The sequence below is a fragment of the Capricornis sumatraensis genome, chromosome 6, assembly GCF_032405125.1.
Source record: "Capricornis sumatraensis isolate serow.1 chromosome 6, serow.2, whole genome shotgun sequence".
Classification (NCBI taxonomy): domain Eukaryota; kingdom Metazoa; phylum Chordata; class Mammalia; order Artiodactyla; family Bovidae; genus Capricornis; species Capricornis sumatraensis.
In genome coordinates, this window is record NC_091074.1 from 107,978,351 (window position 1) to 108,001,717 (window position 23,367).

Genomic DNA, 23,367 nt, shown 5'->3' on the forward strand with positions numbered 1-23,367 from the left:
GGGAAACTCAGGGCACGGGGGGCAGGTGGGGGGAATGCTCAGATGTGATACACACAGAGATGACTGGGCTGGAGCAGGCCCTGATGATGTGACCCAGGAAGGCGTGCAGGACGGTTAAGGGCAGAGGGAAAACAGATAGCTGAAGATGAGCCAGGATGGGCAGGGAGGCAGGAGGCGGGGCTGCATCACAGAAGCCCCAGCATGAGGGCGTCAGCACGGAGACCAAGTGGGCTGAATGACCAAATCCCACTGATCTTGACAAGTGAGCGATCCACCACAGCAAGGGTAGTGTTACTCAAGGGTCAGGTGGGGAGGCCTGGGGACACTGGGCTGGCAGTTGCAGGCGGTAAAGCTGAGACTGCTAGATATATTGGAGAAGGCAATGGCACCCCACTCCAGTACTCTTGCCTGGAAAATCCCATGGACAGAGGAGCCTGGTAGGCTGTAGTCCATGGGGTCACACAGAGTCGGACACGACTGAAGCGACTTAGCAGCAGCAGCAGCTAGATAAATACATGTCTAAACATCTCACCTGGGGTTGCAAGCCCCCTTTCATCAAGACTGTCTTCTCTGGTACACCCTTGTTCTTAGCAGCATTACTTGCAATAGCCAAAAACAATGGAAGCAACCCAGGCGGCCGTTGACAGATGAATAACAAAATGTGGTATGTACATTCAGTGAAGTATTAGTCAGCCTTAAAAAGGAAGGAGATTTTGACACGAGACATGGATAAACCTGGAGAACATTATGCTAAGTGAAATAAGCCAGTAACAAAACAGCAAGTACTGACGTGATAACGACATGATTCCAATTATATGAGGTACCTAGAGTAGACAAAATCATAGAGATAGAAAGAAGAAGCCTGGCTGCCAGGGCTGGCGGTGGGGAGAATGGGGAGTTAGTATTTAATGGCTACAGAGTTTCAGTTGTGCAAGAGGACAAGAGTTCCATGGCTATATGGTGGTGATGGTCACACAAAATCATGCTTGATGCCACTGGACTGGACATACTCTGAAAACATATGTCTTTTTTCCAGCAGAGGGATAGAAAACCTGAGCTCTTGGAACTGTCTGTGTCAAGAGAGGGGAGAGTGGATCTTTTTCAGTGACTGTAGACTTCCTCCAGGAGGCTTCCCAGTGAAAGGAAAGGTGTGATGGGGTGGTGACCTAACGGTGAGGCAAGGCTGGGAGGAGGCTTTTTCCCCCTCAGGTGATATGATGACAGTCTTCAGCTGGAAGTGGAGAGGTGAGCCTGAGCCAGAGACACTCATTTTCTACGAAAGAGAGAGAAAGAAAGAAAGAGGGAGCAGGGATGGCCATCCCAGCGCCACAGGTGGTGGGGTCACCTGGAGAGGGGAAGGCAACAGGTAGGAGAGCTGGAGAGAGTGGAAAGGTCAGGTTGGCTGGCATGAGAGCAACAGGGGAAAACAGAGGCCTGGCTGGGCAGCAGGAAGGGTCCCGCTGGCTGTAAAGCCCAGAGCACACCATCTGCAACAATCACTAAGCCTGGGGCAGCGGTCCTCAAAGGACAGTCCCTGGTCTCTGGACCCACCAGTTGCATCACAGAGGAGCTTGTTAAGAGATGCAAATTCTGAGGCCTCACGTGAGTCTGATTCAGACCCACTGATTCAGAATCTCTGAAGGTGGAGCCCAGCAGCCTGGATCTTAAAAGATGAGACTGTGATGTCCTCAAGTCTGAGGAACACTAATGCGGAATACAGAAATTCAGTGAAGGGTTTATATCATCTTTACACAAAAACTAAAAAAAAAAAAAAAAAAAAAGATCAGCCTAGCAACTTCTACATAAAAAGAGCAAGGAATGAGTAACTGCTTTGATGCCAACACAGCTTATTTCTACAGTTAGAGAAATGCCACAGGAGGTTAATAAAACAATAGAAATACACAGTCTACTTCATAGACTTCCTTAGATGAGACCTAGAAAACGCACCCAGGGTCTTGGGGCTGGACCCTGTATGATCGGTCCCTGCTTCTTTGACTGTGTGCCTTGGGCATGCCTCAGTTTCCCCATCTGTAAAGAGAGGGAGCTGAAAAAGGTTCTTCTGAGGTCCCTTCCAGTTCAGACACTGTATGACCCTTTGTCCTATAAAAGGTGACCTCAAACTCAACACTTTTACACAGTCTCACAGGGGATGAGGGAGACATTATTAACCAGTAAACATATCACAATTAACTAGAAAATTTTCCAAGATACTAGTGCTAGTATCTTGCATTCCAATACCTAGAAACTCTTTCACTAACTGGCTTTTCCATTAAAGCCACCAACACCTTTAGTTATAAAAACATGATACCGTACTGCACCATGTTCTTGAACTCCACAAGACCAGGATCCCCCAGGAAATCTCTCTATACCTTCACATTTTCACCCTATAATACAGGCATACTTCAGAGATACTGTTGGTTCCATTCTAGAACACCATAAAAAAAGTGAATGCTGCAATAAAGCAAATCACACACATTTTTTGGTTTCCCAAAAGTTACATTTACACTATACTGTAGTCTATTATGTATAAGAGCATTATATCTGAAAAAAACAATATATGTACTTTGATTAAAAATACTTTGCTAAAATATGCTAACCATCATTTGAGCCTTCGGTGACTCACAATCTTTTGCTGGTGGGGTGTCTGAAATGTTGCAAGAGCTACCAAAAGTGACAGAGAGACCCAACCAAAGTGAGCAAATGTTATTGGAAAAATGGGACCAAAAGACTTGTCTGGTGCAAGGTTGCCACAAACCTTCAATCTGTAATTAAAAAAAAAAAAAATGCAATGTCTGCAAAGCACAGTACAATGAGGCATGCCTACACTTTTTAATCCAGGCAGGCAGGGTTTGTGTTTGTTGCCAGGCAGAAAATGAGTTAAGGAACTGGACTCATCAGACCCCAGAGCTCGCCCCCTATGATGAGTGTCAGGGCACTCAATACTGCAGGTCTAGGCTTCCTGATAAATGGCCCCCTAATGGCCTTGTTACCAGAATCCCTCGATGCTGGTTTCTTGGCCTGGTCTCTCTGCATCCAAGTCCTTGTCTGCACCTTGTCATTCAATGCCCATCCTCTTATGTCTGGGTCCCCAGCGCCAGCTGCTTCTGTGCCTCTGCCAAAGACCAGCAACTCGGTTCTAATCTCAGAACTAGGGCTGGAAGAGGGACCTGGGTGCCTGCACAGGAAAGACAGGGGAAGTGTGAGCCCTGTGGGTGCTGGGACTGGGGTTGGGGGGGCGGGCAGGAAAGACAGGGGAAGTGTGAGCACTGTGGGTGCTGGGATTAGGTGGGGGGAGCAGGAAAGACAGGGGAAGTGTGAGCCCTGTGGGTGCTGGGACTGGGGGCGGGGGGGTGCGGGCAGGAAAGACAGGGGAAGTGTGAGCCCTGTGGGTGCTGGGATTGAGGGGGCAGGCAGAAAAGACAGGGGAAGTGTGAGCCCTGTGGGTGCTGGGACTGGGGTGGGGGGGTGCGGGCAGGAAAGACAGGGGAAGTGTGAGCCCTGTGGGTGCTGGGACTGGGGTGGGGGGGTGCGGGCAGGAAAGACAGGGGAAGTGTGAGCCCTGTGGGTGCTGGGACTGGGGTGGGGGGGTGCGGGCAGGAAAGACAGGGGAAGTGTGAGCCCTTTGGGTGCTGGGACTGGGGTGGGAGGGTGCGGGCAGGAAAGACAGGGGAAGTGTGAGCCCTTTGGGTGCTGGGACTGGGGTGGGGGGGTGCTGGGCAGGAAAGACAGGGGAAGTGTGAGCCCTTTGGGTGCTGGGACTGGGGTGGGGGGGTGCTGGGCAGGAAAGACAGGGGAAGTGTGAGCACTGTGGGTGCTGGGATTGGGGGGGCAGGCAGGAAAGACAAGGGAAGTGTGAGCCCTGTGGGTGCTGGGACTGGGGTGGGGGGGGGGTGCAGGCAGGAAAGACAGGGAAGTGTGAGCCCTTTGGGTGCTGGGACTGGGGTGGGGGGGGTGCTGGGCAGGAAAGACAGGGGAAGTTTGAGCACTGTGGGTGCTGGGATTGGGGGGGCAGGCAGGAAAGACAGGGGAAGTGTGAGCCCTTTGGGTGCTGGGACTGGAGTGGGGGGGCTGCGGGCAGGAAAGACAGGGGAAGTGTGAGCCCTGTGGGTGCTGGGACTGGGGTGGGGAGGGGTGCGGGCAAGAAAGACAGGGGAAGTGTGAGCGCTGTGGGTGCTGGGACTGGGGTAGGGGGGTGCGGGCAGGAAAGACAGGGGAAGTGTGAGCCCTGTGGGTGCTGGGACTGGGGTGGGGGGGGCGGGCAGGAAAGACAGGGGAAGTGTGAGCACTGTGGGTGCTGGGGGGAGTGGAGAAAAGGTCCAGGGGAACTCTGGTCTCCAGCCCCACTTCACTTACACATCTTGGCTCTTAAAATCCATTAGGACTGGGTCAGGAGGAAGCACAGCTGGCTTGTCCTTCCCCCTGTACACCCATCACAGACTCTGTCCCCCCTCCTCCTGGTTTTGGAAGTGATGCTCCCACTCTCTCACAGTCCCCGTGGCAGGAAGCAGCAGGTGAGGGGAGGGCTCACACAAGGTTCATGTAGCAGGAGAAAGGCTGGGAGGGGCATGCCAAGGGAGGTGAGACCACAGAGGCAACCGAAGCCATGAACACGTGACTCGGCAGATGATGCCAGGGCAATGAGGTTTGCTTTGTCCCGGCAGAAAATTCTTAGTGCTAGAAGAGTTTCCTAGGCTGATCCCCTGGCGCTGATCTCCTATTCAAAGTCGCATGTGGGCAGAGTGACCACACAGCCTGATTTGTGCGGGACAGCCCTAGTTGAGGCTCTCGATTAGATGCAATTAACTGCACCCCGTTTATTCTCAAAATGTTCTGGTTTGGATCAAAATTCTAGTCGCCTTATTCTTGGGCCCCTAGGCCTATGAAGTCAGAGCTGCAGTTGGCGAAGGCACTTAAGCGTCTGGAGGGACAGTCAGGCTGAGTCCTGCCCCTCATGAAATATTCTCCTTCCCTCTCTAGCATGCCTGCCAGGCCATCACCTGGCATCTGCTTGTATTCCTGCAGAGACAGCAAAGGCCTCTCTCGTTTTGGGAGAAAGCTGTGTTATTGAAACAAAAATAGGATGGATGAATCAGCAAGGTGATGTGGCATAAATACACAATGGAATATTACTCAGCCATAAAAAATAAAATCTTGCTGTGTGTGGCAACATGGATGGATCTAGGGGGTATTATGCTAAGTGAGGTAGGCCAGACCGAGAGACAAATACTGTATGACTTCACTTACACATGAAATCTAAAAACACAAAAGAGCAAATGAAACAAAACAGAAAGAGATTCATAGATGGAGAGGACGAAAAGGTGGTGGCAGGAGCGGAGAGAGTGAGGGAGTCGTGCGAAGTAGGTGAAGGAGATTAAGAAGTACAAACTTCTAGCTATAAAATAAATAAGCCATGGGGAATGTAAGATACAGTTTAAGGCATAAAGACCATACTACTGTAATGACTCTGCAGGAGGACAGATGGTTTCTAGACTTCTCCTGGTGATCATTTTATAACACAGGCCAATGTCAAATCACTATGTTGTTCACCTGAAACTGACATAATATTGTATGTCAACTACACTTCAATTAAAAAGCAAATGCATGAAAATAAGAGTAGCCAGATTCAAACCTATACACAGCATGACAGCAACTAAATAACATCCTTCAGCAAGAAGAGGCGTGGGAGTGGGGCAAACTAGACAACCTGCTGACTTCTTTCCTCCCACCTCCTTCCATCTTCATTCACCAAATGTTAACTGAGTGTGTGTGATGTTTCAGTGGCAGTGAAGATACAAGGGCGGGCTAAAACAGACTCAAATCGAGGCGCATCCTACCAAAGAACTGGCCTGTATTCTCCAAAAATGTCAGGATCATAAGGGACAAACAAAGCCTGAGGAACTGCTTTAATCTAAAGAACACTAAAGAGACATGACAACCACAAGCAACGCCTGATCCGGGGTTTTCTTGCTGCAAAGGCCACTCTCAAGGCAACTGGCAAAGCCTACAGGTCTGTAGATGAGATAACAGTACTGCATCAGTACTGACTTCCTGCTTTTAAAAAGTGTACCGCAGTTATACAGGAGGATGTCACTGGTTTTAAGAAATACACTTAAGTATCTGGAGGGATAGGAAGAGTCCTCAAATGATCCTCAAATGGTCCAGGATAAAAAAAATGCATATACAGAAGAATAAGAAGGCAATATTTGAGGAATCTGGGTGAAGGGTATATGGGAGTTCTTTGTTCTATTCTTAGAACTTTTCTATAAGTCTGAATTAGGTCAAAATGAAAAGTTAAAGGAAAAAATAAATCTCAGGGACAGTGTGTATGTGTGGGGGGTGTGTGTGTGTGTTTAAAGGAAGACAGACTCCGATTTCACAAAACTCATAGTGTGGCTGGGGAGACAGGTACTAATACAAATAAATGGCACTAATTAAGCACAAAATTGCAACTGTGAAAAGTGCTGTAAAAGGAGAGAGACCTGGTGGTGCGATGGCAGTGTTTACAGCAGGCGGCTTTACCCACAGCAGGAAAGCAAGGGGGGACATCGGCAATGATGGAGCCAAGGTCTGAAGCATGAGTTAATGAGGAGGTGGGGACGAAGGTTTCAGGCTCTCGCTGGCCCCATCAGCAGAGAAAGCATGGGGACCAAAGCATGTACACTAGGGCCTGCAAGAGATGCCAGCGTTAGTTTTGTCTTTTACTCTAGGAGCAAAAGGAAGTGATTTTAAAAGACCCTCTGGCAGGTGGCAGAGAACAGGCTGGCGCGTGGCAGGCATGTGGCGTCCACCACAGTGGTGGTGTTGAGCCGCCTCCAGGAAGAACACCACGCATGATTTTTCCCTTTGCTCCCTGATGCCTTTACTTTCTACAACCACCAAGTATGAATTTGGTAACCAGACCGGGGAAAGGGGCTGGGAGTGGGGAGGGCGTTGAGGGAAGAGTGGGAGGCAAAGTGGGCCAGACACGAGCTCAGGCTGTCGCCACACCCCTTCCAGGCCCACCAGTGGGTCGGGTCAAGGGGTGGTTGACAAAGCCGGTTGCTGCCTCTCCCACCGAGACCCTGGGGTCTGCACTGAGGCTGACTCACCTGAGGGAAGCGGGGTGCAGGGACCAGGTCTTCACAACCCCCTCTCTTACCAGTGCCTTTCATCACCACGGCGTGCAGCTGGCCACCGCCCCTTTCTGGTCCTGGATCCTGCCCCTTGGAATGATCCTCTAGCCCTGGGAACTGGGCCCTCAGCACGGCCCTGGGAGCCGGCCATCACTCACCACAGCCTCTCTCAGGATCAAACGCTAAACAGGACGCTTGTCTGTGAGTCAGGGGCCCGACCACAAAGGGAGGAGACCCTTTTCTGTGCCAGGTTCTGCCCGAGTGGGTTTTCAGTTCATTGGCTCCTTTAAAATGGTCGATTTAAGGGCAACAGGTTCTTTCATTATCCTCGTTTTACAGTCAAGATGAGTCTAGGGACAGACTTGAGTTCCAATCCTGGCTGTCCTTGCAGAGCAGCATACACTGCCAGGAGTCACTTCATTGCTCTGAGCCTCAAGTTTCTCATCCCATTCTGTAAACTGGGGCTGCTAAGTATTAGCAACATTCTGGGGCTAGAAGGTACTATTTATTCCCTTTTGAGGCGCCAAGAGGCTGAGGACAGAAAATTCAAACTACACATTGCTTAAATATTTACAAAGAGCTTGTGTATCCTGACAGTAAATCATGGGACCTGAATTTTCCAGGACTACCCCAATTTCAAATCCTCTGTCCTAACTTTCCACATAAACCATTGAAATGTCTCAAAAATTCCACTCTCTCAGTATCCAAACAACACCTCCCAGGCCTCCTCTTGCACAAAGACGCAGCACAAACATTCTTTCTCAGACTACAGATCCCAATCTTTGGTTTCGAAAATGTAGTCAGTGGAGCCCCGCTGGCCCCCTGAAGGAAATGGGGTCAGGGAGAGAAATTGGGGGCAGTCAGCACTCCGTCAGGACTCTCAGACTCGGCTGCTTCCTGGCACGTGGACGTGAACTGGAGGCCAGGAGAAGCTATACCGCGATGAAAGCATCACCCACAGAGGGACTCAGACTAGGAACACGAGCTCTGCCTCCATCTACCTGCCCAGTGGCCTGTATGCAGGAAAGCAGCACAGCCAGAGAGTTGCTACGAAGATTAAAAGGACTGATTAATGTTTGGAAAGTACTCAGAACAGTGCCTGGCAGCCAATAAGTGCCGTATCAGTGTTTAATAACTAAAAACAGAGGTATCTCTGGCAGAAGGTGCTCATGCCTTAGACAGAGCCCAGAGGCATTGCTCCTATGCAGGGAAAACAAGGCTTTACCCCTGGACTGAGTGAGGCTAGGCCGCTATACAGAGACGGGGGGGTTGGGGGGTTACCCTAACTACAGAAGGTCGGTCCTGCATTAGCCAAGATCAGAAGGCTGGATCTGGGAAGAGTCACCACTCCTGAAATACAACAGGTTTCTTCATGCCTCTAAGTTGTCCCATCTGCTGTTCTGTCTGCCCACTGAATACCATCTTTTTCCACTTCCAAGGCTGAATTTGAATGCCAACTACTCCCGATGAGTGGTCCCTGATGCCCATCAGAACAAAGGGCTGTCTCCACTGGGATCTCTTGCATCTAGCTTTATCCTCTTTTAAAGCATTAATCAGACAGATGACAGCACACACATGCCCACATGCGTGTACACACATATATACACACAGAAATGTCACGATGTCACTGCCTTCCTAACTCCCCCATGAATCCTTCCAAGACAGGTTCACCCTCCATCTCTGTGACCCACAGAAGTGGCTCAATAAAGGCCTGAATTTGCTGTCAGGTCTGTGCTCCCAGCTGGCCTTCCTCTGGAGGCGGAAGTCCCTTACACGTGTATGCATCAGGAGAAGCTACAGAGATGCAGGATCTCTGGGTCTTGGAATGCACGATCTGATCAGATTTCAGACAGGGACCTACTTAGCACTCCCTTTTAATTGTCCCTCAGGCAGATGAAAGGACACACCTGTGAGAGCAGGGTCTGCAGTGGCCAGGACCCAGACTTGGGCAGAGCGGACACACGGACCTGGTCTTGTCTCAGAGTCGGTAAGAAGAGCTCAGGCTTAGAAAACTAAGCTAGCCACGCTGCCCCGCCCACCCAGCTTGTCAACGCCAGGGGATTGCCCTCAGCATTCCAGCCCCTGCTGAGAAATGAAGAGGGTGGCCCCGCTTTCCAGGCCCATTGTCTGGTGGAAGGAAGGTGAGCATGGGAATTAGGGTTAATAGGCACTTCTCTGGAAGAGGGAAGGACCACAAATCGCAGGATCCCCCTCCACCAATGGGCCACAAACCCTAAAGATTGCGGGGGAGGTGAGGGGCCATGTCTTCCTGTCTCCCACCATTCCCTAAGCCCCTCTGGTAGGTTATATCCATCCTAGAAAACGGAATCCTTCATATGCCTGGACCTGAGAGTCAGACAATCCCAATTCATCCCTCTAGCTCCTGGTCCCACTCCATCTTTGCTAGCTGAGGTACCTCATCTGTAAGAGGGGAGAGGGACCACACTGAAATTAAACACCGCACGTGGGACCTCCTAGTTCACACTCAACAATCGAGGAGTTGGTCCCAATCCTCTGAGACCAATAACCAGCCTGGAACCCCAGCTTCTTTCAGGGATAAGACTGTCTCTGACTAGGTTGAATGGGAATGTTAAAAAGCTATGAGAATACCTTCTCTATGATAAAATGTGGGAAGGAGGGCTCAGATAAAGGATGGTGAAGCAGTGTGGGATCCTGAATTTGACTCTGTGCTAACTTAGGTTCTTTCCTCTGCCCCAAGCTGTCCCTGACCTTGGCCTCCCATGTGTCTGGCCTGGCCAGGACCTGCCCTCTCCTTGAGGAGTTCCCCAGGCACCCTGGGTTTACTGGAGTCTGGCCCACTCTGCATCCCCACCCAGCACTGCACCTGCCATGCAGAAGCAGCTCAATAAATGCTGAATGGAATGTCTAGGACCCTCCAGCCACTCTGAGATGCCTTCAGGAACCTGACCTTTTACATTCCAGCTGATGTCTAATTTGCATAGGAGTTGTTTTTAGGAGCCAGCAAATCACCAGAGACAAGGCTGGATCAATACAGAGTATTAGGCACGTTGTCTTCTACTCTAATTCTCTGCAAATTGGTGTTCCATTAACTGTGCACAGAATTTACGGGAGCTCACTATGAACTAGAATATTTAACTAGAATGACCTACTCTCTGTCAGATAATAGCTTACTGTTGTTAATTTTCAACTAGCCAGAAAGGTTTCCAGCTTACAATCTACTTTCCATCTTGATTTAATCAGGAAAGCCATCTATTTGAGAATACAATAAAGGGCAGCCTGATGCAGAAGAAAAAAGACCTGCCTGTGGAACCAGATGACAGGAGTTGTATCCCAGCTACACCACATACTGTGCAATTGGCTGCTCAAAGCCTCAATTTCCTCATCTGTAAAATGGGAATAACACCAGCCTTACTGGTGGGAGCTGTAAAAATTAAATGAGCTGATGCATGTGGATGCACTCCGGTGCAGTTCTACAAGGCTATAAAAAGTTGGTTATTACAGTGAAAACAGAAGATGAAATTCTCAAACAACTCAGACAGGCTAATGACAAAAAGCAGGGTGGATCTAAATCAGTGGTTCTAAAGGGGGAGAAAGGGAAAATGTGGCCCTCGTCCAGAGGGAAGGAGGTTGGGGAGACAACTGAGGGAGAGGGACTGCTACTGGGATCTACTGGTCAGAGATAAAAGACGCTGCTGAACATTCCACAATGCAGAGAAAAAGCGCCACAACAAAGAATTATTGAACCCCAAATGTTAATAGTGCCAGAGTGAAAAAACCCTAATCTAAATAATCACTGAAAGTTGAGTTTGGGAGCTTTTTAGAGCAGAAATCTTCCTAACCAGGCTTTACTTTCAAGCATGAGCTGCCTAAACACTTGCAAGATGGATTGCCAGACAACTCTTTTGTAAGTAAAGCTGAACTGCCAACTCTTGGAGTTTCTAAACGTATAAAACTGCTTTTAAAGAAGATGCTCTCCGAATACAATTCAGCTAAACTGTTTTTCCAAAGATTTCAGGAGAAGTTCTCCCAGGCACAAGGCAGGGTCTGTCACTCTGCCACTAGGCCCTGAAGATGCCTTCCTAATTCTAATTTCCTGGTGAAATGGGAGCCACGAGGGTCTCTAAACGAATTAAATTCACATCACGCCAACTGCTCGCTTGCCTTGTGCTGGGCACCGTGCCAAACACCTCCACATCATTTATCCCACTTAATCCACCCAACAACACAGTGAGGTGGGCATTATTACCGGCTGTTTGCAGGGGAGGAAACTGACGATCAACGAGGTTAGACAACTCGCCCAAGGTCATCAGCTGGCTTAAGCTGGGGGCCTAACCTGAACCGAGGTCTCCAGTTTCCCAGTCACAAGCTCTTTCCACCACCTCGGAAAACCCAGGTGTCAAGTCGTCTCAACTTCCCATGAATTTTTTAAGGCAACCGCAACTTCTCAGTAAGTTCAGGTTGCTGAAAATGGGAATTTCCGGGGCACTGGGCGCTCTCACATACAGTCCCCCACTGCAGCTGTCTCACCGCAGGTACCTGATAAATCATTCCATATCACCCGCGGAACGGGGAGGATTTATTGGGGCTGGAGTTCGTGCCAGGCCCAGGAAATGCCATCTTTGAAAGCCGAGAGGCGGATTCGCCCTGGGAGCCGAGAAGGTCTGGCCGCCGCGCTTGGCTGGCTCCCCGCGCGGGCTGTGCGCCCCCTCGGCGTCGGGGGCGGGGGGTCGCGGCGCGCTGGGGCCTCCCGGATCGCCAGCCGCTCCGGCTCTACCGGTCGCGTCCGCCCATGCCCGGGTCGGAGCGCACGCCCACGCCTCGCCGCCGCCGCCGCCGCGTCCCGCCAGGGACCCAGCCCCACCCGGTCCGGCCTGCTCCCTCCCGCCCGCGCCCCACCAGGTGAGCGCGGCCAGGGCGCCCCCTCCCCGCCCCGCCGAGACGCCGGGACGCCGGGGCCGCCGCGTCCGCCAGTCCGCCCGCGCGTTCGCCGCGCGCCCGGGGACGGTGGGGGCGGGGCGGCGCCCAGCGCGACCCCGGCCCCCGGCGGCTCCGCGCCCCGCCCCGAGCCCGCTGGGGTCGCGCCGATCCGTACCTGCAGCATCCGGGGGCGCGGGGCGCCCAGGTAGGTCGCGCGTACGGGCGGCGCGGAAGCTCGCTTGCGGCGCGACCTGGCCGCCGTCTGAGCATGCCCAGTGCCGCCCGCAGGCGGCTCCCGCCGGCCCGGCTGGCCGCGACGGGCCCGCGCGCCGGGCTGGGGGCGGGCGCCCGGAACGCCCTGCGGGACGCCCCCGCCCCCACCCGGGGCCGGTGCGCTCGGACTCGTCTCCCAGGGCTACCCGCGCTCTCCAGCCGAGGTCCGTGCAGCCCGGCGTCCCCTCGCGCATGCACGCAGGCGTTCGTGCCATAACCATTTATTGGGCACCTACTGTGTGCCCAGCCCTCAGTGATTTTATGCCTAGGAATGTCAAGCAGCCAGCGCTAAACAAATATTTGAAATGGGAAATGTTGCCCAGCTAGGGTCCTGCTGACTCCCGTGCAGTGCCCATCCCAGTCCACTAAAAACTTCCCAGCTTAAACTTTCTTCCCAAGACTTATGGGCCCTTTACCTGACCTGGCTCCTGCATTCCTTCACCTCCAGGAGCACCTTTCTGTCCATCAAACACTCAGTGTCCAGCCTCAGGATATTTGCATATGCCTTTTCGCCTCTGTGTGGGATGTCTTTGCCCACCTTTACCCTTGACTGGAACCTTTTCATTGTACTTACGTCCTCCTTCTCCGAAAGGCCTTCCCTGATCACTTTATTAAATTAGTCCCCTGATCATAGAACTTTCCGTGTCGTCACTCTATTTTCTTCACATTTATCATTATCCATTAGTTCATTCAACAGATAATTTTTGATCACTTACTTTGATTCTTTACGTGTGATGAACAGACAAAAATCCTGTTCCCTGCTAGAGTTCGGCAGGCAATAAACATGCAAATAAGCGAACTCATGTGAAAGTGAAGTCGCTCAGTCGTGTCCGACTCTTTGCGACCCCATGGACTGTAGCCTACCAGGCTCCTCTGTTCATGGGATTTCCATTCCAAGCAAGAATACTGGAGTGGATTGCCATTTCCTTCTCCAGGAGATCTTCCCGACCCAAGGATTGAACCCGGGTTTCCCGCATTGTCGGCAGACGCTTTACTGAGCCACCGGGGAAGCCCAAGGGAAAAAAACCATAAAGAGAAGGGGTGGAGGGAGTGCAATTTCAATGAGTCGGTAAGACCTTTCAGCCACGCAGATAAATTGGGAAGAGCATTCCTGACAGAGGGATCAGCCAATGCAGACATTACGACGCATGACTGCTTAGGAAATAGCAAGCTGGGGAAAGTAGCAGGAGATGAGGTCGGTCACTGTCTTTTCCTCTGATTTGTTTACTTCTTATTGTGTATTTCCCTGAAGAAGGAAATGGCAACCCACTCCAGTATTCTCGCCTGGAGAATCCCATGGACAGAGGAGCCTGGCAGGCTACAGTCCATGGGGTCGCTAAGAGTCGGACACGACTGAGCGACTAACACTGTTGTGTATTCACCTCTGGAATTTCAGCTCTGGGACTGTAGTCCTGCCTGTCTTCATTACCTTGTCCCAGCCCCTACAACAGCACGTGGCACCCAGGAGATGCTCAAAAACGATTTGTTGAACGAATATGTGAATGGAGGGAATGAAGGTTGTAATCATCCTGTCCTGACCAATGCCCAAGGTCCAGGGGCCCTGTCGGCCTAGGGCCTTTCGCGGCAGCTGGCAGAACCTGGCTGCTTCACTTTGGTCCTTATACCCGAGTCGCAAGTCCCCGGTAGCGCCCCTGCAGAGGGCTCCCCCGGAGCATCGCCTCGGGGGAATTTCAGGAGAGGTAGGGAGTCCCAGGAACAGGACCCGCCCCGCGCACCTCCCTGTGCCCCGCCCCGCGCCCGGGTCTCCAGCAAAACCTGGAGCTGTGGCACCATTGGGACGGCCCGGAGAGCACTGGGCATGCTCGGAGCCGGGCAGGGCCCAAGCGCCGGGGAGGAGGAGCCTCCTGGCGGGGTGGGCGAGGCCTCCTTCAGAGTTCAGCCAGACCTTCAGCCCACTCAGTTTCCGTCCCCAATTACGGTGGGGTCTGAGGGCATTTTTTTGTTTGTTTGTTTGTTTTTTCAAAACTCAGTGGGAGAGCTGGAAATTTGGGAAACTGCGAAAAATATTCTCTGTCCTTTCCCAGCTGCTGTGTGACCTAGGGTAAGCACCTTACCCTCTCTGTGCCTTAAATAATGTGAACATCTATCACTCCGATTTGAACCATGTGTAGGGAATGAATGAAATCAAGAACATGAGCTTGTTTCAGTTCAGTTCAGTCGCTCAGTCGTGTCCGACTCTTTGCGACCCCATGAATCGCAGCACGCCAGGCTTCTCTGTCCATCACCAACTCCCGGAGTTCACCCAAACTCACGCCAATCGAGTCGGTGATGCCATCCAGCCATCTCATCCTCTGTCCTCCCCTTCTCCTCCTGCCCCCAATCCCTCCCAGCATCAGAGTCTTCTCCAATGAGTGAACTCTTCGCATGAGGTGGCCAAAGTACTGGCATCATTCCTTCCAAAGAAATCCCAGGGCTGATCTCCTTCAGAATGGACTGGTTGGATCTCCTTGCAGTCCAAGGGACTCTCAAGAGACTTCTCCAACACCACAGTTCAAAAGCATCAATTCTTCGGTGCTCAGCTTTCTTCACAGTCCAACTCTCACATCCATACATGACCACTGGAAATACCATAGCCTTGACTAGACGGACCTTTGTTGGCAAAGTAATGTCTCTGCTTTTCAATATGCTATCTAGGTTGGTCATAACTTTTCTTCCAAGGAGTAAGCGTCTTTTAATTTCATGGCTGCAGTCACCATCTGCAGTGATTTTGGAGCCCCCCAAAATAAAGTCTGACACTGTTTCCACTGTTTCCCCATCTATTTCCCATGAGTGTGTTTAGTCCACATTAAAGATCTGTCTCTGGAGTGCCTACCTCAATTTTTGGTCATCCTTATACCAGTTTGTCAAGTGTGGAGACGAGGAAACCGAGGTTAACAAACATGAGAATTCTTGAGGTTTTCCCAGTTTGCCTTCCACTAGAAACCAGTCTGAAGCTGCTTTTCTTTGTCCACAGTCAGCAGCCATTAGCTTATACAATGTTCTCAAACTCGAGCTAAAAAATACATGTACATCTAAGGAAAAAGACATAAATATTTTTAAAATCGTGTGTTTATATTAACAATAGCAAAAACAAAGGAAAGAATATTCCCCAAACAAGTAAATGTTCACAAATAGAGGAGTGATTAATTAGATTTTGGTATATTTGTTGAAATAACTATTTTACACTAAACTAGACCATGTTACGACAGGAAGAAACTTACAATAATTTTCTTCACTTTCTTAGGTGAAGAAAATCTGAATATATAAATATCCTGTATAATGAAAATATGGGAAAAGGTAAATAGTTTGATTTGGGTTGATGGGGGGTTGGTTCTTCTTTTTAAGTTTGTTACTGTCGCGGTGTTGTGTTTGCAATGATAAACATTAAAAATATCAAATCAAAAATTCTTGAAGTTTTGTGTCTAGTAATCACAGCAGTAATAACTACTGTTGTCATGCTCACATGTGGTCAAGGGTTTACATGTGTTCCGTCTTAACTCTGTACAGTCACTCTGCATGGTGGGTGTTTTTAGGTCAGTTTTACAGAAAAGGAAACAATCCAGGAGCCTTTCACAGCTAGGAAGAGACAGGGTCAGGGTCTGGTGGGTTTGGCTGTGTTGGGTCTTCTATCTTCCTTGAGCCATGGGAACTCTTAGTTGTGGCATGTGGGCTCCGGTTCCCTGACCAGGGATCGAAGCCAGACCCCCTGCGCTGTGAATGTGGAGTCTTAGCCACTGGACCACCAATCAAGTCCCCAGGGTCAGAATTTGAGTGCAAGTTGGACTGACCTCAAAACTAGGGTTTAAGGTTTTCTTATACTGCCTTTCTGCTTGGTGGGCATTGCCGGTAAGACAGCATGTTTCGTTTGTGTCTTCTTGTATTTTCTATACCCCTCTGATGTGTTATAGGCTGTGGATTACCTTTAAATGTTCTGGTTTCCCTTTACTGGTTTATTCTTGGGCCCAAAATGTTAAAGTCCATCCTTTTAAGTTGTTGCACCTGGAGTGACATGAGATTAGTATCAGTGATAGCAGTTGATCTTACATCATAAACTCCCAAATCTTATGCGAATGGGGCTTTGGGGTGGACACATAGTCTTCTTAGTCTGTGTGGTTGAACCCAGCCAGATCTAGAGCACACAGTGGCCCAGTGAAGAATAGGGCTATACCAAGTCTCACATAATAAGGGCCCACATAAGTTACTGTCCCTAGGCAACCATTTTGGAGGCAGAATCACAGCATAAAGAAACCACATGGTCCATGGACTCCTCAGGACTCTTCTGTGTTGAAAAAGTACAGATCTGATAGTCTGCTGATGTTTGCAGAGAGAAAGCCAGGGCCCTAAAAACAGCCTTCCTACTGCCGATGAGCTAAAAAAAAAAAAAAAAAAAAAAAGACAGCTCTCTCTCTGAATCATGCTGGTAGACTGTAGCTGGCCCAGAAATCACCAGACAAACAACAGTAAACACAAAAAGCCAAAGAGAGCCATTTCACTGGAGAGGAGGATGTACCACAAATGCAAGGTAAGGACCAAATTCATACAAGTGAAGAGGAACCAGATGAACAGCTAGACACAGTTATTAGCAGCATTCCCAGAAGCTGCCATTTGGGCTGAAAATCTGAAGCCAAGGACTGCACACAGGCAATTGGCTGGGGGCATTTACAGAAAGGGTTTCTGGGAAGAGACACTGAGGATTGTCATTCATATCAAGATTCAGGAAGCCTGGGCACCACGTAGAGCATTTTCAGTGATTTACAAGGGAGGACTCCCAACTGTGATGCTAATGCTCATCAATTATTTGTGCTGTTAATGTAAGCTCACAAATACATGGGCAAGTGGTGCTGTTGTAATGACATGTGTGAAGGATAGGATGTGAAGTTATATGCATAGTGTGGCTTCAACTATGTGAATGACTAGGGTATCCCATATAAAATCGCCATCTTGTAGGTCAACAATAGTTGAACATCGGTAACATCGGTAATACCTTCTGTATTTTGACTTAATACAGACAAATGCACCAAAAGATTAATTGTGGCTGTGTCAGAGTATTGTACTTCTAAGCAGAGAAACAAGATACAGAAAGTATCTTTTACAAATTGGGGAAATTTCAAGTCTTGGGCCTCTAATTCCTTTTAATGTGTTTAGAGCTCCCTAAATCTTGCTTTATGGTAAGTGTGTTTCATTTATTATCAGGAAAAATGAAACAGACTTGAAAGCTGGCAAGACAAAGAAAGTGAGGCGAAGAGAGGGAAAATGCAACTGTATGGAAAAGTGAGCAGTTCCTTTTGGGGAGGCCTGTCTGTGCTTGTCCAGTGATGGCAGATGGCGACAGGATGACTGCCTTTGGCCCGGGAGGGAGGGAGAGGAAGTGGTCAATGGTCAAGTCAGAAGCCTGTAGAGATGTGTTAGTCTGACCTGGGACTCCTCACCCCCTCAGCTTCTGTTTTTGGAATTCTTGAACCATGTGGATCTCACTTTGAGAAACACAAATGTTTATTTTTATTTTTTTAAAACAAAACAACTATATTTAACTGCAGTTATCATTAAAAAATACACATTTTCTATTTTAAAACAATATTAATCGTACCTAATCATTTTTAAGGGGCTTCCCTAGTAGCTCAGACAGTAAAAAAAAAACAAAAAAAAACTTGCCTGCAGTGTGGGAGACCTGCATTTGATCCCTGGATGGGTCGGGAAGATCCCCTGGAGAAGAGAATGGCAACCCACTCCAGTATTCTTGCCTGGAGAATTCTATAGACAGAGGAGCCTAGTGGGCCACAGTCCATGGGGTCCCAAAGAGTCAGACACAACTGAGCAACTAACACACACACACACACACACACACACACACACACACACACACAATCATTTTTAAAGTTGCAAGTTAAAGGGGTTGAAATAAATGTGTGAGGGAAGAAAGCTATTGAGAATACTCAGCCTAAAAAAAAAGTAACAAATTTAGAACAATTTGTATTTATAATACTAAAAAAGAAGCCTAATGAAAAGGGGAAGAAAATGAAGGGAGGTGAAAGTCACTTAATGACGTCTGACTCTTTGCGACCCCATGGACTATACAGAACACGGAAGTCTCCAGGCCAGAACACTGGAGTGGGTAGCCTTTCCCTTTTCCAGGGGACCTCCCTAACCCAGGGATTGACCCAGGTCTCCTGCATTGTAGGCGGATTCTTTATTAGCTGAGCCACAAAGGAAGCCCAAGAGTACTGGAGTGGGTAGCCTATATCCCTTCTTTAGCCGATCTTCCTGACCCAGGGATGGAACTGGGAGTCTCCTGCATTGCAGGTGGATTCTTTACCAACTGAACTACCAGAGAAATGAAAAGAGGAGAAGAATTAGTACGCTTTTAGTGTTAGGATATGCTTTGGGGCTTTCAGGTGACCAGAGCTGGGAGAAACACAAATTTTTAAGTGTAAAATTTCAGCCATTGCAAAAAGCCTTTCCATCTGCAAATCATCACTGCCAAGAGAGGAGTTTGGTCTGAAAAGCTGATGAACAACTTGAGCATGAGTACAAGAGCAGAGACAAGGACGCTGTTGTTGATTTATTCATTCCTTCATCAAATATTTATTCAACACCTACTGTGTGTTGGGCACTGCTCTAAGTGCTTGGGAGACATTAGTGAACAAAACAGACAACAGTTTCTGTTCTTGTGGGCATGCAGGCTAACGGGGCAAGCCAGAGAGTGAACAACACACACTGTAAGTAAGTGAGTATTATTGTGTGTGGAGAGACCAGGGGTATGGATGGAAGGGAAGCAAATGGCGAGTTGTACTTTGAAACAAGACTGAGAAATTTAATCCACTTAAGCAAAGACCTGAAGGAGATGAAGGGATTATTCTTGCAGATATCTGGGGGAAGAGCCTTCTGGACAGAGGCAATAGTCGGTGGAAAGGCCCTAAAGGGAGCATGTCTAGAGTAAGTGGGGCCAAGGGGAAAGCCGCAGGAGATGAAGTCAGAGAGGTTCCACAGGCCGGAACCTGACGGTCCTCCCCTTGTCACCAGCAGGAAGCTCTCAGCCTTTCACCCTGAGCCAGATGGAAATCAGATGTGCTTGCCAACATGTCGAATGTTAAATGCTGTCCCTTTAAAATGGCCCTTTGAATATGGAAACTGAATTCAGGTAGCAGCCCTCCACTGTAAGGGAATCAGCCATAGGATCCAGATCATGCATCTGTTTTTAATAGTATCAGCATTCCATTAGTATAAATGGAAAGATAATATTTACCAGTTATCCCAGAGGGCTTTCAGGCCTTCAAGAACATACAAGTGAACCCTCAGGGATACACAGACCTGGGTTTTAAAAACACTCTTCTGGTGCAGGGGCTATAGATATGCCAGAAGACCAAAGGGACCATAATGGCCCCATGAGCCACCACATAGATTTGCTGCTACTTGTGAAATGGAAATGTTAGTCTAGGGACTTTGAGATCTGACTCTGAAGTGAAGAGAAATGCGGAGAATGAGAGCTGGCATTCTGAACTGTGGCTGATGGTTTGCAAGCAATGGCCTTTCTGGAAAGGAGTGGTGTCATCTAACAAAACCCAGGGAGAATGGGTTTGTCAAGTCTCCCAACCACACCTTGAAGATTCATATGCCCGAGAACAGACGGAGAGAGGAAAACACGAGGCACTGCAGAAGAGTCCACACACAGGTCATGGCTTAAAAAAAACAGCAATGATAAAGGAAACACTTAGGATTTCCTTAATAGAAGATTCTAGGGGAAAGACTCTGGAGAAGGCAATGCCAACCCACTCCAGTACTCTTGCCTGGAAAATCCCGTGGACAGGGGAGCCTGGTAGGCTGCAGTCAGTTCATGGAGTTGCTAAGAGTCAGACATGACTGGGCGACTTCACTTTCACTTTTCACTTTCATGCATTGGAGAAGGAAATGGCAACCCACTCCAGTGTTCTTGCCTGGGGAATCCCAGGGACGGGGGAGCCTGGTGGGCTGCTGCCTATGGGGTCGCACAGAGTCGGACACGACTGAAGCGACTTAGCAGCAGCAGCAGGGGAAAGACTCAGGAACAATACCGAAGGAGGTGGTAATGGTGGTAGTTATGGTGGTGGTCATTTTTGCTAGGAGGAATAGACCTTAAAATAAACACACTGAAGTATGTAGAGTACACATAAACCTGAAACAAGGAAGGTCAGCACCTCCTGAAGAGGAATTGGACAAGTGGGGCAGGGGAAGGGATGGGTGTTTACTTTTTCCCATAAACATTTGTGTATCTTGTGAATTATCTGCTGTGGGACATATAACTTATTTCAAAATAAACCAGTTCTTTCTGGACAAAAATAAAGATGTGTGCACAATACTTTTTAAAAACTTGGTTTACACATTTGACTCCCTTTAAATTTTGTTAATGAAGCACAGAGCCTGGGTTGCTTGACAATCAAGGCTGTAACTATGACCAGGACGTGGCAGTATATAGCTTGCTCCAAAGAAACAGCCATGGGCCAAGAACTCTCATTCCTATTGGATATGCATGTGGCTGCGGGGGGCGGGGGGATGCAACATTAAAGAAGAGCTTTGGATGAGAAAGGTAAAGGACAAAGTCGTTTCAGTAACTTTTTTAAGATCAAGAGTGATGCTTTCCTGACACAACTGGTTAACAAAACGGCTAGAGAAAGAAGATGGGGCACTTCAACGACCCAGGCCTCGACTGAGAACTGCATTCACGGAAAGACGGTCATCTGAAACCTGTCCTAACTTGGCTGACCACTTCATCCCTGAAACGCTAGAAACCTGATCTAGGCTCGGGAGAGAACTGTGCTCCCACCCCCTGGTGACATTTCAAGAATGGAGGATGCTGTTCAGCCTGCCCCATGCTCTGGTGACCTTCTAGCGTTGCATGGATGACACATCACAGGATTTCCTCAACTGCGCCCTGGCGTCCTGCTGGGGTGTCTTTCTCATTTTTTCCATGGTACACACAGTCACTGCATCATAGTCCAAACAGACTGTCCAGCGATGCCTCTGTAAACATGAGTCACATGTGAAGTTAAGGAGATCTGTGTTCGGTTCAGAGACAGCAGAGCTCCTTAGGCATATCGTCTTCACGTAGGAGGTATGGGTTGATGAGAGTCGTATGATTTCCTGCCAAGGTGCCTGAATAGCACTTGGGGACTGACTTCCTGTGGCAGCCACCAGAGCCGACACAGATTCTGCTCTTCCCGATCCTAAACGTCCATTCCAGGGTGAAGTTCTCCATCTTCTGGATGAGAAAACATCATTCTCTCTCCATTTTATCACCTCTGTGGGCTTCTCTCAGTTTGGTCTTTGATGTCACCGCCTTGTCTAGCCTGGATCAAGCTAGCTCAAGCCCAAGTGCAAACCCTTTTCTTGTTTCCCCTTGAAGAATGACGGCCACCCATTTCAACCTCCTGAAATGACTCATTCCCCCACCTCTACCTGTTCTGAAATCCTACTCATCCTCTATGGTCCATCTCACCAGCTACCTCTTCTTGGATGAGCCCAACTGGTTATGAGCTCTCTAACTCCTGTACCCCAGGAGTCAGCTCATTTTGACTTGAGTTTAGTTATAAATGTGCATGTCCCTTTGGAAGGCTCTCGGAAAATCCCCTGAATGGGGCCAGAGGCATTCCTGATGTGTCTGTGACTCTACTTTCTGAGCAAGATGCAAAGGCCTATGAGTCCCTTCTGAAAAATCACTTGCCTTTCTGCAGTGAGCAAGACGAGTTATATTGTATCTAAAGTCTTTCCAGAATTCCTTCCAGGATTTTGCTTGTGAATTTGATAATTGATTGACTAACAGAGAGATAAAAGAGAGACACGGATAAGTGTAGAAAGATAGATAAGGGAGCGATGTGATCAGGGGTGTCCCAGGTAAGGTATAACTAAGCTCCAATTAGATATCACTATGACTGTCAGTGTCTGTGTGGAGCAATTCACAGAGTGAGGACGTTGTCCTGCCTCTTCTTGCCTGCGAGTTGCCTGGTCATGCTAGCGGAAGCTCTGCAGGTCAAGCCCCGCCCCTTTGTTATCTACCTGGGTTGCTAAGCAGTTAATTCCATGAGCTCCATCTTGAGATATCAGGACCACGAATAAAAGAGCAAGTAAAAGGCGACACAGAAATGACCAGGGAATAGAGGGAGCTAAACCCCACTTCGTGTCTCCTGGTTTCAATTTCACTGTGATCTAGAATCATAAGCAGTCTCCAGTATGGGAAGCTGGCCAATTTTGCCAGCACTCGTGATGACATTTCATCCTCCCAGCGTAGGGTGGATGCATTGAGGGCAGCTTTCATCTTTCCATCTTGTTCAATCTGGATAACCAGCTTTCTCTGACTACATAGGCAGACTCAAGGGGGCCCCTTTCTGCACTGAGATTCCTCTAGATTCACACTGAACACATTATACATAATTGAGCAAATCTGCCACCCTAGCTGTGAACTCTCACATCGTTTCTCCTTATTCCAGGAGCCTAGAGAGAAGCAGGAACCTACCAAGAGTGTGATGTGAGAGAAAACCAGTGGAGATTGGAGTGTCTTATCGATATACTCAAGTCAGCCCCAGTCCCTTGACTTCCTAAGGGCAGTGTATTATTTTCCATTACATTTCGTCCAGTGGCATAAAAAAATGTGCCTAATGCTAGTACATATTTCAAATGCCAGCTCACAGGAGGGAACAATTTCCCAACAGTGTTATCTAGCTTCTTCTTGAGTTCCCTGGGTTGAGGTCAGTTTTTGTAGTTAATATTGGGTTCCTGACCCAAACACAGCCTGTGCCAGTTATGAAATCAGTTTTCCACGCTTTGGATAAAGAGGTGACCGTGGGAACATGTCCTGCTCTGTCTCCAGCTTTGGCGGAGTCACTGAAAACCCAACCCAGCCTGGCTGTCCTGTGCCTACACGGAAATGGGGATAGACAAGGACCGTCCAGAGGGAGGAAATGGACCCATTCTGCAAAGCCAGCCTTGGTGTATGGAGCAAAGGAGAGTATCCTTCCCATTCAGGAGGAAAAACATCTCTTTAGCTACTTATTAAGCAACACTGAAGTAATCTTGAAAGCTGTTCCTTTATAAGGAAAAAAATATGGACCTAATC

At 48.9% G+C, this 23,367-nt stretch overlaps 1 protein-coding gene across 2 annotated transcripts in view; it reads right to left on the reverse strand.

Moving 5' to 3' along the window:
* PTPN3 (protein tyrosine phosphatase non-receptor type 3) overlaps positions 1–12,222 on the reverse strand; it is a 117,515-nt gene extending 105,293 nt beyond the window's left edge. For both annotated transcript variants that reach the window (XM_068973679.1, XM_068973678.1), the window contains exon 1: positions 12,187–12,222. The gene's annotated coding sequence lies outside the window, so the exon portion shown is untranslated. The remainder of the gene's footprint in view (positions 1–12,186) is intronic.
* Positions 12,223–23,367: the final 11,145 nt, after the last annotated feature.